Source organism: Lissotriton vulgaris, chromosome 1_1 (genome assembly GCF_964263255.1).
Source record: "Lissotriton vulgaris chromosome 1_1, aLisVul1.2, whole genome shotgun sequence".
Classification (NCBI taxonomy): domain Eukaryota; kingdom Metazoa; phylum Chordata; class Amphibia; order Caudata; family Salamandridae; genus Lissotriton; species Lissotriton vulgaris.
This window is the reverse complement of record NC_141685.1, coordinates 186,100,333-186,116,406: the sequence shown is the minus strand read 5'-3', so window position 1 is coordinate 186,116,406 and position 16,074 is coordinate 186,100,333. Positions and strand designations below refer to the sequence as shown.

The window sequence follows — 16,074 nt, the reverse complement described above, 5'->3', positions numbered from 1 at the left end:
GCAGCTTGATACCTTCCCTCTGTCCCTAGGTACGCATTTCAGAGCCGAGTTCAGATCCCTCAAGGCGAGGGTGCAGTCATGATCGAACCACCTTGGTGCACTGTGTTCCTTGTTGATCTACCTGCTACTAAGTAAGCCATCTATTTGTTTAGCCGCTCCCTCAAATGCCTTGATCAGGTCTGCCCCCTCAACCTCCAAGTCCAAACACTTTCAAACATTGGACTCAGCCTGTGTCAGTAAGATTCTGTAAAATGCCTCACTGTCCGTGCTGACCCACCTTAGTCTCCTACCTTGGTCAGTGGCTTTAATCAAACCTCCGGCCCCCCTACGTTGTGATAGAAGTACCGCATCTATGATGCACAGGAGAAGCGGGTTATGGTCGCTGAAAATGCTAACCTCTATCTCAAACTTTGTAACCTAACAATTTAACATGGGTGTAACGAAAATAAAATCAATTATAGTGCCCTTCGCCCTACCTTTGAAAGTAGGGGTGACCGTGCTATTTCCCTCCCCACCATTAAAATCCATGGTATATGTTAGGGCATGCCTGCCCAGGATCTTATTCAGCGCTCCTCCTTCCCTTGTGTGATTCAGGCGCCACCCCTCTACAATCAGGCAAGCCGACCAGTTCCCCTCATTCATTTTTAGGAAGGGGCATGGGTGACAATTGAACTCCCCTGCTAATACTAGCTGGGAGCACAGTGCCCCTTCCTCCTCCATGCCTGCCAGCCGAGCCCCTAATTCATTTAGGCTTCGGAGAGTTTGTCGTGGAGTAATGGCATTTTAGAAATTTACAACAGTTAAATTAAAACACTTATTATGATATGTGAGTCCCAGTGTGCAGTCCCCCCTTGCCCTCCCCGGCGCTGACTTACGTGCTGGGACGAAAAACATTTTGTAGCCTTCTATTGCCTGGGTGTTACTATGTACCTCCCATGTTTCTTGTAGGAGGATTATTTGATGTTTCTTAATATACGTTAGCCAGTTGTGATTTTTGATTTTTGAGGCTAAGCCCGCTACATTCCAGGATATGATCTTAATCTCTCACACTATTTGACTGCCTGCAGTGACAGTTGTAGGGTTAGTGGGCATTGGATCTATGACGTTACAACGCGTTATTTTACAACGCAGACCGTTACAACGCAGTTTTTACAACGCAGGTACCATTACAATGCATTCCATTACAACGTAAGTATTGGTAAGTATATCTTTTTTTGAAAAAATGTAATAAAGTTAATTTAATTAATTTAAAATAATAAATATAATTTAAAAATTGTTAAAACAGTAATTAATTTAATTTAATTTAATTATAGTAATTTAATTAATATTAAAATTGTAATTAATTTAATGTATTTAATATAATTAATGAAATATAATAAATTTATAAATAGTAAATAATATAATGTAATTTATTACAATAAATATAATTCAAATAAAATTAAAATAATACTTAATATAATTTAATTTAATATAATTAAAGAAATGTAATTAATTTAAAAATTGTAAATAATATTATTTAATTATAATAAATTAAATAAATAAAAAAGTAATTAATTTAATTTAAGTAATGTAATTCAATTAATTTTTAAATTGTAAAAATTTTAATTAATTTAATTAAATTTTATTAAATTAATTTAATTAATTTAATTTATTTAAAGTCGTAATACCCCTGTACCCCAAAAACCAAACCTAGCCCTAACACCTAAAAATACCCCTGTACCCCAAAAACCAAACCCAGCCCTAAAACCTAAAAATACCCCTGTACCCCAAAAACCAAACCCAGCCCTAAAACCTAAAAATACCCCTGTACCCCAAAAACCAAACCCAGCCCTAAAACCTAAAAATACCCCTGTACCCCAAAAACCAAACCCAGCCCTAAAACCTAAAAATACCCCTGTACCCCAAAAACCAAACCCAGCCCTAAAACCTAAAAATACCCCTGTACCCCAAAAACCAAACCCAGCCCTAAAACCTAAAAATACCCCTGTACCCAAAAACCAAACCCAGCCCTAAAACCTAAAAATACCCCTGTACCCCAAAAACCAAACCCAACCCTAAAACCTAAAAATACCCCTGTACCCCAAAAACCAAACCCAGCCCTAAAACCTAAAAATACCCCTGTACCCCAAAAACCAAACCCAGCCCTAAAACCTAAAAATACCCCTGTACGCAAAAACCAAACCCAGCCCTAAAACCTAAAAATACCCCTCTACCCCAAAAACCAAACCCAGCCCATAAACCTAAAAATACCCCTGTACCCCAAAAACCAAACCCAGCCCTAAAACCTAAAAATACCCCAAAATTACTTAAATTAATATATTTATTTTATTTTTCAAATAATTAAAATAATAAAATAATGTAAAATAAAATTAAATAAAAATAATATACTTACCTATACTTCTGATGTAATGGCATGCGTTGTAATAGTATCTGCTATGTAATGACATGCGTTGTAATGGCATGCATTGTAATGGTATTTGCGTTGTAAAAGTTGCGATGTAATGGTAGTGCGTTGTAAAAGTTGCGTTGTAGCGGTGCAATACCGTGGGCATTACAGGAACTTCACCCAAATTCCAGCATTTTTCTCCACATTTCTTCCACCGGGCTCTATAACTCTCACATTGGCATTGGAATCATCTGACTGTGTGCGCCCTGGACCTTCATTGTCTCCTATTATGGGAGACCCCTCCCCCCTCGCACTATTCTCGTCTTTCAACCCCCCCACCAGTCAATCTATTTCATTTAGGGCTGAAGCACAGTGGAGAGGTGCAAATCTGTTAATGAGTGAAACTAGCTGGTCCCCCCGTCTGATGCAATCCTTTTCTTCCTATGGTCACCTTGCATATTCCTATGGGCCATATCTCTATAGAAAAAAGCCAAGGGGAGCAGTCTGATACTGGACCCTCCATCCCCTTGGAATTGACCCCTGGATTGACTATGGAGGAGCTCATTGACTAACTCTGGATACCTGAAATTCAAAATCACACAATCACCCGCAAAGCTCTTTCTGCTACATCCGAACCAAGCCACCCTCCTTGCCATCAGAATATGTCTGTGTTGTGTGATATTGAAACCCGTGTTTTTGACTTGCCAATGTGCTGTCTTGTTAATTATAGTGCGCGGGGATTCCTGCCTCTCATCCCCGTTAGTAGGAACCCCTACAAGGACCACTGTGTAGGGGCTGGAGGCTGGGGGGAGATCCAATGTCAGTAAACCCCTAGTGCTCTGCACAGCGTGCGCTATTGTTAACTCCTCATCACTAACTATTGCCCTTCTTCCCTCCGAGCCCCTCTGGGCTGTGTCAGGACAAATCGTATAAGTTGGCCCCATTCTTTTTATGCTTAGGGTAGTCCCGTTCGTTTTACCCGCCAAGGCACCCTTGCTGGTGCCCTCACTGTCTTTGCCCAACTGCCCGCCTTCGCGGTGCCCCCCTCCTTGACCCTCATAACTAGTTGTGGGCTTTGAGTATGATGAGGCTTCTGCTCCCCCCTCCTCCGGTCCCCTAATTCTACCTGGCACCCTATTCCCCTGATCGCATAGCCGAGATAGTTTTTCCTCAATAACCCTAATTCTCTCCAGCACCGGTCCCAAATGGGTGGAAAAAAGGAGCTCCAAGTTTGACCTTAATAGATCTTCCATTCCTTGTCCGCTCCCCATCTTCCCACAGTTTGAACATTGCTGCTACAAATGGGTCACACAGCAGTGTTCACTCTGCTGATCTTTACGGCACCCTTCTGTTTTGATTTTGGCTTTCAAACAATCGCCCTCTCCCCCCCCGATCGTGTGCCCCGGGTCCTTGCGTCAGCTAGAGGTGATACCAACTGCGTAGTAGATGTGTATTTTATTGCACCTTTTGATCTTGTGATCACGTCTCCGCCCCCCTTACTATGGTTCCTATACCTGAGTTGGCCCTAGAGGCTACCAACTCTGATGGCCCTTGTTCTGGCCTGTCAATCACTGGAGTGGACGCGCTGAAATTCTTCTCCACCTCTTCAATACTAATGTGAGACGGGTCAGGGTCAGAATCCGTTATAACTGGGTCATCAGGGTACATAAGTGAGCCACCCTCCCGTGTCATATGGGGACCATGAGCCATAGCACTAGTGATGCTGCCTCTATCTTGCTTTGATTGACCTTGGAGGATACTTTTACTTGGTGTTTTAGGCCTTGCTATGGAGCCACCCTCCTGTGTCATATGGGGAACATGAACCATAGCACTAGTGATGCTGCCTCTATCCTGCTTTGATGGACCTTGGAGGATACTTTTACTTGGTGTTTTAGACCTTGCTATGGAGCCACCCTCCTGTGTCATATGGGGAACATGAGCCATAGCACTAGTGATGCTGCCTCTATCCTGCTTTGATGGACCTTGGAGGATACTTTTACTTGGTGTTTTAGACCTTGCTATGGAGCCACCCTCCTGTGTCATATGGGGACCATGAACCATAGCACTAGTGATGCTGCCTCTATCCTGCTTTGATGGACCTTGGAGGATACTTTTACTTGGTGTTTTAGACCTTGCTATGGAGCCACCCTCCTGTGTCATATGGGGACCATGAGCCATAGCACTAGTGATGCTGCCTCTATCCTGCTTTGATTGACCTTGGAGGATACTTTTACTTGGTGTTTTAGACCTTGCTATGGAGCCACCCTCCTGTGTCCTATGGGGACATGAGCCATAGCACTAGTGATGCTGCCTCTATCCTGCTTTGATGGACCTTGGAGGATACTTTTACTTGGTGTTTTAGACCTTGCTATGGGGCCCATTGATGATCGCTTATGTTCGAGCAGTGTATCTAGCGTCAATTTTTTTTCTGTGAGCTGACTTTTGTTGACTAACAGTGATTCTGCTCTTTGAAGAAATGCATCAAGGGTCCCCTTAACCCCGCCACCTACCCCAGGAATCACCTTCCCCTTACTCATACTGGGTGGTGTTCGATACTCCCACCGGTTACAGCGCAGATGCGGCGTTCCCTCTGTGCAGATTAGGATGTGACCGCCAGGGTGGCGGTCACATCCTCTATCCTCTATCTTTAACATTGTGGCGGGTGCAGCTTCAAGCTGCACCCGCTGCAATGTTAAAAATGCATGCACGGCATTTGCGTGCACAAAGCGGCAGGCACCGCGCGGTGCCTGCTACTCTCTGCACGCAAATGCAGGGGGGTACCATAGGTACCCCCATGTGCACTCACACCACCCCTTCACCCAGGGGGCCCGCAACGGGCCCCCGAAGTGAAGGTCCGTATGCTTTTCCACGGCGGAAAAGCCACTGTGGAAAAGCATAGAAATGCAGACATCCTAATATGCCTGGCGGTGTCTGATATTGGCGTGGAAGGCCAAAGAGCAGGTCGCGGCAAATCAAATTAAAGCATTAAAATGCCCCCTGACAGCAGCTCGCACAGAAGACCCAGGGATAATAGGGGACATTATGATGGCCCACTACGACTCTATCTATGGTAAATCACAAAGGGTTGATGGCCAACTGCTTGCTAAATTCCTTCAAGAAAATCCATCCTCAACCCTGTCTGAAATAGATAATCAATCTATGGCGAGCCCTTTCTCTTTGTCAGAACTGGAGGAAGTCGTAAAAAGTTTGGCGAATGGCAAGGCCTGTGGTCCAGATGTACTACCCGCAGAATTTTTTAAGGTCTTTTTTGGAGCACTTTCAGATTTTTTTCTATTCCTGATTAATTCTTTATTAGAAGGAGGGCCAGTTCCGGAATCTTTTAGGCAGGGGAACATTGTAAGTTTCCCAAAGAAAGGTTAGGATAAGATGGATCCTAGCTCTTATCGTCCGATCACGCTGCTGAACTCGGACTACAAAATTGTTACAAAACTTTTACCTTGTAGGTTCAATACATTTGCAGCACAGTTGATCCACCCTGACCAGAACGGGTTTCTAGCTGGTAGACAATTGTCTACTAACACTCACTTTCTCGCAGAAGCCCTGGATTCCTAGAGGGTCAGAAGATTCCGTCTCTCATCTTATTATTAGATGCAGAAAAGGCCTTTGACCTTGTGGTTTGGGAGACATCATTTTTAATTTTACACTCTTTTAATATCCCAAGGTCATTGATACTTTTAATTCAGACCCTATATGAGAACGCGATGGCCAATATAATCGTCAATTTGGAAGTGGTAGGATCTATTAAAATTAAGGAGGCACGAGGCAAGGTTGCCCTTTATCATCGGTGCTATTCGCGTTCTTTATTGAACCCTTAGCAACAGCTATTCGTAACTGTGTCGATAGTTGTCCTCCAATTACAGCAATGCCCAAAATAAAGCTGTATGCTGATGACATCATGCTCTTAATTAAGCCCACAGTTGAGGTGCAATCCAAGGTCTTCAACTTGTTTGAGGACTTTGAAGCTTTAGGGGGATACCGCATTAATAAGGGCAAGACGGCAGTTATTCAGTGTGGGAGTGACGCTATAAATCTACACATTGTTATCCGGGGCTCTGTTAACTCGAATCCAAAGAGATATTTGGGAATATTTTTCTCAAATCTAATTGATGATCTATATAAATTAAACTTAGATCCCCTGATAAAGAGAGTTAAAGGGCTGTTCTCCTGATGGAATTTACTTCCTTTGTCTATTATGGGACGAGTGGCTCTGATTAAGATGTCTCTTTTACCGCTATTTAATTTTTTGTTTGCCTCAATTCCATGCACTTTATCAAATTCCTTCTTTTCTCAGGTTGAGTCAATGTTTACAGCCTTTATATGGGACAAGAAAGTCCCACGCCTTGCACTTTATATGAAGACTTGGATCAGGGTGGTTTAGCACTTCCCAATCTTAAAAGCTACTATGATGCGTATTTTGCACAATATTTATCGAGGTTTAAGCCCGCACCACAAACACATTGTTAGAGGGGTAGAAGAAAGGTAGAGTAGAGGTAGAAGGGTAGAGGAGAGGTAGAGGAGTAGAGGAGAGGTAGATGGCTAGAAGAGAGGTAGAGCGATAGAAGAGTAGAAGAGAGGTAAAGGGGTAGAGGAGAGGTGGAGGGATAGAAGAGAGGTAGAGGGGTAGAAGAGAGGTAGAGTAGAGGTAGAGGGGTAGAAGAGAGGTAGAGGGGTAGAGGAGAGGTAGCGGGATAGAAGAGAGGTAGAGGAATGAAGAGAGGTAGAGCGGTAGAAGAGAAGTAGAGGGGTAGAAGAGAGGTAGAGGGGTAGAAGAGAGGTAGAGTAGAGGTAGAGGGGTAGAAGAGAGGTAGGGATATATAGGCAAATGAAAAAGAAGCTATCAACTTCAGGAATGTGAAAGAAAGCTCTCGTATTTTGAAAGCTGATGACCCATGAGGAGAGAGGAAAGCCAGATAGCTCCTCTGCTCGTGAGCGCTCGCCCGAGCACGTAACCGCAAGCTCTAGGCCACAGTGGTAGAATTTTCTGAAGCCCACTTACTTAAAGTCTCGCCAGTGCAGGGCATGCGCTGGCTCAGGTGAAACCTAAAAAGGTCGCTTTCTGACTGAAGCACTACCTTTTTGCCAAATTTGGGGTAATTCCGTTCAGTAGTTTCGGCTGTAGCCCTGCACAAATTTTCCTATGGGAAATTGATTTTTTTACTCTTATTTTTTGATTTTCTCAAAAACTACTGAAGGGATTTACACCATTTTAAAAAAGGTCGCGTTCTGAACCAAGCTCTACCTTTTTTTCCAAATTTCAGGTAATTCCGTTCAGCAGTTCGGGCTGTAGCTTGTCGCAAAATTTCCTATGGAAATTAACATGGAGAAAACGCTTTTACTTACGCTTTTCCGCCTCTCCTGCTAATTCCATTTATAGTTCGGAAGCTCAGACAAATGTCCCTCACTGATCTTAATGGCCCCCACATGTTCTCGTCAACCTTGGTACTCTCCTCCTTAGAACTCTCAGTGGTTCCACATCAAAAGCTCAACATCAACATCATCTCCCTCGCAGACGACACCCAGCTGATCCTCTCCTCCACCAAAGACCCTTACACCGCCAAAACCAACTTACACGAAGGAATGAAAGAAGTAGCCGAGTGGATGAAGAACAGCCGCCTTAAACTAAACTCGGACAAAACGGAAGTCCTCATCTTAGGATCATCCCCCTCCGCCTGGGACGACTCATGGTGGCCACCAACCCTGGGAACCTCACCCATACCTACGGACCACGCACGTAACCTGTGCTTCATCCTGGACTCCTCCCTCTCGATGACCAAACAAGTCAACACCGTCTCATCCTCATGCTTCAACATCTTTCGCATGCTCAAAAAAATCTTCCGCTGGATCCCCACCGAAACAAGAAAGACAGTCTCTCACGCACTGGTCACAAGCCGACTGGACTACGGAAACACCCTCTACGCCGGAACCACAGCCAAACTACAGAAAAAACTCCAACGCATCCAAAACGCCTCAGCCAGACTCATACTGGACATCCACCGTCAAGCTCACATCTCCGGTCACCTGAAAGACCTCCACTGGCTCCCCGTCAACAAGAGAATAACGTTCCGTCTCCTCACCCACGCACACAAAGCCCTTTACGACCTAGGACCCGAATGCCTCAACACGCGACTGTCCTTCTACACCCCCACCCACCAACTACGATCATCCAATCAAGCCCTCGCCGCAATTCCGCGCATCCATTGATCCACCATGGGGGGAAGAACCTTCTCCTACTTAGCGGCCAAAATCTGGAATTCTCTCCCCACCCACCTCTGCCTTGTACAGAACCACCTTTCCTTCAGAAAGCAACTTAAAACCTGGATATTCGATAAGTAAAGTACCCACCCCTCCCTCCCCCCTCCCCCCCCCCCAAGCACCTTGAGACCCTATGGGTGAGTAGTGCGCTATACAAATTTCCGAACTTGAACTTGAACTATATCACATCTTGTCTCCTCACTCCGAGCCATGGAGAAATCAGACATCCAATTCCCAGAGAACTCAACCTAGCTATTTGGCTCCTGAAGTCATAGTTTGGTTATTTACAACTACAACCAGACTGTATGAATATTTTCAAGGAAGCTAGAAAGCCTACTACTAGAGCATGTTATGCAGCAAATGGAAACATTTTGTTGCCTATTGTAACAACAACAATAGCAATCATCTTGATGCGTTTGTGCAGAACATCATTTGTTATCTGTTGCATTTACAGCAATGTGGATTCACTTACACATCCATTTGTTTACACCTGGCAGTCGTAGCTGCACACTTGCAAAATAGACAACACCTATCTCTCTTCAGAGTACCAGTGATTAAAGTCTTCATGGAAGGATTAAAAAGGGTTATAGCGCCAAGTATTTCCCCTGCTCCAGAGTGGAACTTAAACATAGTTCTTCCAAGACTAATGGGCCCACCTTTTGAACCAATGCACAAATGTCCGTTACAATTCCTATCATGGAAAGTTGCTTTCCTCATAACGATAAACTCACGAAGGAGAGTTGATGAACTTCAGGCATTAACTATACAAGAGCCTTTCTTTCAACTTCACAAAGATTGAGTGGTTCTACGTACCAATCCTAAATTTCTCCTTAAAGTAGTTTCTGCTTAGTGGTAATTCATGTGCAATATCAAATTAAAATAACATATCATTAGCATTTTCATTATTAATGTAACCATCCTAATTCTTGTATAGAATTTATGTGCTGCAATGACAATAGAGCAAAAGACACACAATTAATGGACGGAATGCAGAACAAATCAAAACATTCACCCCCAGTCAAGAGATCTGGGTTAAATCCATCATTATTCTGCTCACCATGCCACCCCAGTTTAGACCTGGCCATATGCAAATCAGTCCTGACCCTGTGCCTCATGGGAACAGTCCAGTCCGAACTGCAATGATTATAGAAGCAGATAAAAGTAATTAGCAAAATAGCACATTGAACAGAATAAATAGTTCCACCATCTTTCTAAAACAATGTACAGGCATATAAAAACTGTATATAGCATTTTCCTACTATGCTTTCCCGTGTGTGTGTGTCTGTGTGTGTCTGTTGGTCTCTGTGTTTCTCTCTCCCATTCCCTGTAGGGAAAGTATGTAGCTCCCCGTTGTAGACGAGTTGGTCAAGAAGGAGCACACTGCATTGAATAATTTCTTGGTATGCACTTTTTATTAGTATTACAGGAAATCACAATGATTGATTGTCTCTGTTATATTCTTCTTTCTCACAGGGTCTTCCACTTCAGTCCCTTAGGTGAGCCTCGGCTGCCGCCGTCCCTCGGACAGAAGGTAAAGACTCAGGTAAGTGTTTTTGCTTTATGGTTTAGTCAAGGGAGGATGTGAGGGATAAATAATAGCTATGAATAAATGTGAAGGGAGGGTGTAGAGGTTGGAGCAACCAAATGAAAAAGAGTAGCCGATGATTTCTGCTCTTGTCTTTGTTTCCGTCTCACTTATTTCCTTTTCCCTGGGTCCCTTTCACCCCTCAGCCTCCCCTCCCGACCCTCTCTTACTCAGCCCCTTTCCAAAAAACCCTTAGACGCCCACGCACCTGGAAGAGCCACGTCCCTCCGGGGCCATGGCGGGTGACTCCGCGTCCTTCAGTGAGGTCTGGTCATCTGCTTCGGCTTTCCCTCCTCCGCCAGGTTCGGGTGTTCTGCTCGCCGACAAGCTGTGACCTCCCCTGGGCTCCGGTTCTCTCTCTCGTAAGGCTGTTAGTCCTTCTCTGCTTTTCCGGTCTTCCCCCGCTGGTGTCTCCGCCTCGCGTTCCCATTCAGCGTGTAGCTGTACCAACTACTGACCAACCTGACGTGCTCTCCGCCCCCGCCTTCTTCAAGTGTGTATCCTCTGATGTCCGTCCTCAGCTCCGGCTTAACACCTTTGCTGCGGCGGCTATTCCGCCGCAGCGCTAACGGTCGCGGGGGGCGCGCGGCTCACCTCCGCGGGTGACAGAACCGTTCTGTCACGGCTCGCGGGTGAGCTGTGCTTGTGACGGAATGGTTTTGTCACGGCCCCGCCCGCTTAATGAAACGCGCCACACAGGCGCTAAATCAGCGCCGCGCAGCCGCGGCGAGCGGGCCGTGACGGAACCGTTCCGTCATGAGCACAGCCCACCCAAGGGGCGTGACGGAACGGTTCCGTCAATAGCGTCAGAAGAGTTAAAGGGGCCGCCTGCCGATTCCCCTCTTTCCACTTCTTGATGACAGCAAAGCGGACAACTGGTAAAAGGGGACTGTGAATATAGGAGGGGAGAAATATATGAAGGGATGGCATGGCACTCCTTATCCTCTATCCCATCGTCTACCACAGGGGCTACCTGACACACCCCAACCCCAGACGCACCCAAAAATAGCTTATCCTAAAAACCCACCTCCCAAAAACAAGATACTAAACAAAAGGAAAATCTTACGAGCTTCAGGTGATGTCCCTAGTGTCTGATTACTGGTGTTTGTTTAGGTTTACAGGAGTCCAGATGTTACATAGCAGACCTTGTCTATGCATGCCGTGTATTTTTCATTCATTATTGTAGTGTTTATGTAATCCACTCATCGCGTGCCAGAAGGGAGATGTGTGTGGCTACAGTTGTTTATATAGCGCCAGACTAGATCTGGTCTGTGTCTCCTGCTCCACAGCTTGTACCCGTAAAAGTGCATCAATGTCTCCTTCCCTTGGAAGCAAATCCACTTGTATTCCAGTTTAAGCATATTTATTCTCATAGAATCACTTTCAAAATCCACTGTTCCGCAAGTAAATTTAAATTCAGTCTGCCCAATTCATTTTGGGGGTTCTCCCTTCATCAGGGGACGAATGTGAGGAACCTATGTTGTATGGTTTATTTTTTATTACATTTTCTCCAAATTACAAGACATAATAAAAAGACAAGGTACATCTACGTCAGCAGTGCGGCTCATACACATACATTTTACAAATGATACAGTTCTTTATAATGGCCGTCTCTGGATTCTGATAGTAGTTCCACACGCCGTGATTATAGCCTCTTATCCATTAAGCGATCTAACCGAACGTACCTAAACCCAAAAATTAACAATAACCACATACAGAAAAGAAAGAAAAAAGGGAAATGTAAATTATACCCAGGACAAATTGTGCATTATCAGTCATAAGTTCGCGTCCATTGCAGATCCTTGACGCCCCGCTGGTCGCCTATTAAGCTGTAGCCTCCAAACCGCGTCATCACTAGCAAGCCCATGCCCCCCATGGGTATCCACATTCAACCACCGCTTACTCAGTCATATTTAACAGATATTGTCTTAGCGGCTCCCATACATCTCTTGGCCTTGATCTAAGTGGTAGTTCTTCCGCATATACATTTAGGTTATCCCGACAGTGCACCAGATCATTCAGTCATTCTTTGAGGACGGGCCGGCGCCCCCTCCCCCATGTGACCGCCACCCTGCGCGCAGCCATCAGCAACGCCAGTCGTACAAAGTTGCCATTTATCCCCCTCACATGTGGCACACAACACAGGAGGCACACCAGAGGGTTGCAAGGTAGATCCACAGCAACCATCCTCCGCAAGCAATCCGGCACCCAGAACTTCGCCACCGCCCCGCAACTCCACGCCAAATGCATGAAGTCTGCATCGTCCTGTCCGCACCTATCACAGCACGCCGACTCCCTCAGTCCATACCCGCACAATCGAGCTGGAGTGTAGTACACCTGGTGTATATATTTAAAGTGAATTATCTTTAAATTACCATTCATACAGAGCTTCCCCGTTAGTCCGCAAACATGCTTCCAGTTATCTTCAGATATAGGCTCAGGCAGACACTCATTCCATCTCTCCCAGCTCCTATCCGCCACACCCACCGTTTCACTTTTAATAAGGGTGTACAATCTAGAGATTAGCTTTCTACTATTAGGCGTGGTGAGGACCATCTGTAGAGAAAGCAGCACTGGCGGTTCACTCGGAAAATTGGGATAATGTGCTCTAGTCGCGTGTCGCAGTCTATGGATCGCAAACCGAAAGAGAAGCGACTGGTTTGTGATGTGCTGTAAACCCTCTTGTGTGACAAAAGTGCCGTTGGGGTAAACATATCTCATATGGGAAATGCCTGCCTCCCTAAGCACCCTCATAGATGGTGCCTCATACGTGACAGACATTCGCGCATGATGCTCTAGTCGCATTTCCGGTGCGTATAACGGCAGCTTCTGTGCTAGCTTCCCGATCCTCTGCCACGCCGAGACCGTGGTATCAACTGTATTTATTTCCGATCACGGGGTGCCCCGCGAGATATGTGTAATCACACTGTGCATTACTGCGTCTGCGCACTGAGGTAAGATGCGTAGAAATCCGGTGCCGCAAATCCTCCCCTCTCGTATTCCTTGGTGAGGAGCGACCACTGCACTCGCGCAGTCTTACCCGCCCAGACCATTCTGATTAAGTGGCCACGGAGTGTCCTAAAAAATTCCATATTGAGCACTATTGGAACATTTACAAACAAATATAAGAATCTAGGTAACACCACCATCTTGATGAGAGCGATACGGTCTGCCAGCGACAATGGCAATAAAATCCAAGTCTCAACCATGGTCTCCAGTTTCAGCATGCCCATCCGTAATTCTCACGAATCACCACCGCAGGGTCGCGATGCACCCAAACACCCAGATACTTGACGGGGTCAGTTGACCATAGTAGCGGGTATTCCAGACTGGGCCGAGGTGTGCCAGCTGTGAGTGGGATTACAAAGGACTTCTCCCAGTTAATGTGAAAGCCCAAAATGAGCCCGAAGCGCACATACTCCCGCAACAGCTGCGCCAGGTATCTGGACGGCTCTCGTACAAACAGGACCATGTCATCAGCATATAGTGAAATTGATACCGGTCGGTGTGTAAAATTCAAGGCTGTCTCCCTGTGACGCTGTCGAATAACACAGGCCAGCGTCTCAAGGATGATCGCAAATTAAAAAGGCGAGAGAGGGCAGCCCTGTTGAGTCCCTCTTTCAATTTGCAGTGCCTCCGAAGTCATTCTGCCCACCCGCACTCTTGCCGACGGATCCGTGTAAAGCACCGTTATCCACTGGAGGAACATTGTAGGGAAGCCCATGCGCCGCAGAACCCGATGCATATAATGCCATTCCACTGAGTCGAACGCTTTGGCGGCGTCCAGCAACACCGCCACTGCCTCCAGATCAGGTTCCAAGACGTGGAACATAGAGAATAGCGTGTGGAGGTTATGCGAGGTGGACCGCTCCGGCACGAACCCCGACTGATCAGGCAGTATCAACCCCTGTAGCAATGGCTGTAACTTAGTGGCAAGGACCTTCGCCAGGATTTTAGCATCGATATTGATTAATGACAGCAGGCGGTACGACTCACAGCGGTCCGCCGGTTTGTCTTTCTTAAGCAAGGTGACAATGAGTGCCTCTCTTAGGGATGGAGGGAGCAGCCCCGAGTCATACCCTTCAGCGTAGACTTCTAATAGGTGCGGTGCAATCAGGTCAGCATATTTCTTATAAAATTCGTTCGTCAGCCCATCAGGGCCGGGCGCCTTGCCATTGGAGAGTGCCGCTATCGCCAGCTTTATGTCCTGCTCATCTATGGGGAGACATAGATACTTACGCTGCGCGTCTGACAACCAGGCACAGGCGATATCTTCCAAAAATGCGTCAAAATCCTCCGCTGGCGGCGACCCTCTTGTGCTATACAGATCTTTGTAGAAGGCACGGAATTGCTCAGTGATGGCCTCCGGAGTACAGTGCTCTCCACCCTCATCATCTACTATCCTATCCACCCTCTGCTGTTCAAACCATTCTTTTATTTTGAATGCAAGCGTGCGACTTGGTCTGCCTGCCTCTCCATATCGCCTGGCTGTATGTCTACGGGTCGGATATTTCACCTCTGTCTCCGCAAAAGAGTCGTATTCCCCTATCAGCTCTCGTATCCGAGCCAGTGTGGTCGCCGCAGGCTGTCTCTCATATTCGTGCTTCAAGCTTCTCAGTTCACTCTCTATCCTCTGTAACTGCGTTCGTATATCGCGCAGTATGCCAGCAGCTGTCCTGATACACACTCCTCTAATAGTGACCTTGAAGGCCTCCCACAGCGTTCCTGCTTGGTCTACTGTACCTTTATTTAACGCAAAGTACTGAACTATGGCCTCATGTACGGCTTTTTCATACACAGGGTCCAGAAGTGCCTCATACCTAAACCGCCATGTGAAGGGACGGTAAACACCCTTCGGCTTCCTAAGAATCAATTTCACCGGGTTGTGATCGGAAAGCGTACGTGCAAGCACCACCACTTCATCGGCCCAGTCAACCAACTCAACGTCAATCAGCCAATAGTCAAGCCTTGACCATCTTCCATGCATGGGTGTCGCATGCCTCCCCTCTCGCTTTTGCGGGTTCCGCTGCCTGCAGACATCTCTTAACCCAAATTCTTCTGTATCCCTTAGCACTCTCCCAGCGACTCTCGGTGTACGATGCGTCACTGGATTTGACTTGTCAAGCTTAGCGTTCAGATACGTGTTGAAGTCCCCACCCTAAATGACAGAGGCAGCCGGCCACTCTCTCAGTCGTTTGCAAATACAATCCACACACAATGGGTCATCAGCTATGGGCCCATACATGTTAACAATTATGATCAAGTGGCCCTGTAGCTTCCCACACACCATTGCGCACCTTCCATCACCATCCACATAAGTATGCAATGCTTGAAAATCTGTGCCTTTCTTGACCAGTATCATCACACCTCTGGCATATGAAGAAAACGACGCCCACCTGTTCAGGGCCCCACACGTCGCATGTGGTGCTAAGTGCGTTTCCTGCAGTAACACCAGTTGTGTTTCATGTCTATTGAGATATGCTATCGTTTGCCTCACTTTTTTAGGAGAGTTGAGGCCGCGGACATTCCATGTCAGCATCACACATTTATCTGTCATCATACATTAGAAATCCCTCTTCTTGCAGCTTATGACCCTGAACCTAAGGATGCATTACATACGCAGCAACAGCACAGCTCTGGCACAGCAACTGCAACAGTACCTGACTCGCAAATCTGACTGAATTCAATGCTGGAAACACATAAGACACAAATAAACCACAAAAACACCGGCCTACCCCCACCCACCTCCCACTCTAACCTCCCAATCAGGTCGAGATCCAGACCTACCCCCCATACGTAGTGCTTCGATCTTAAGGGCGATACCCTCCTG

At 46.2% G+C, this 16,074-nt stretch overlaps 1 protein-coding gene across 1 annotated transcript in view; it reads left to right on the top strand.

Moving 5' to 3' along the window:
* Positions 1-16,074, top strand: part of LOC147738115 (uncharacterized) — a 78,657-nt gene that overhangs the window by 9,713 nt on the left and 52,870 nt on the right. The window contains exon 3 of the mRNA XM_086952141.1: positions 10,133-10,202. The gene's annotated coding sequence lies outside the window, so the exon portion shown is untranslated. The remainder of the gene's footprint in view (positions 1-10,132; positions 10,203-16,074) is intronic.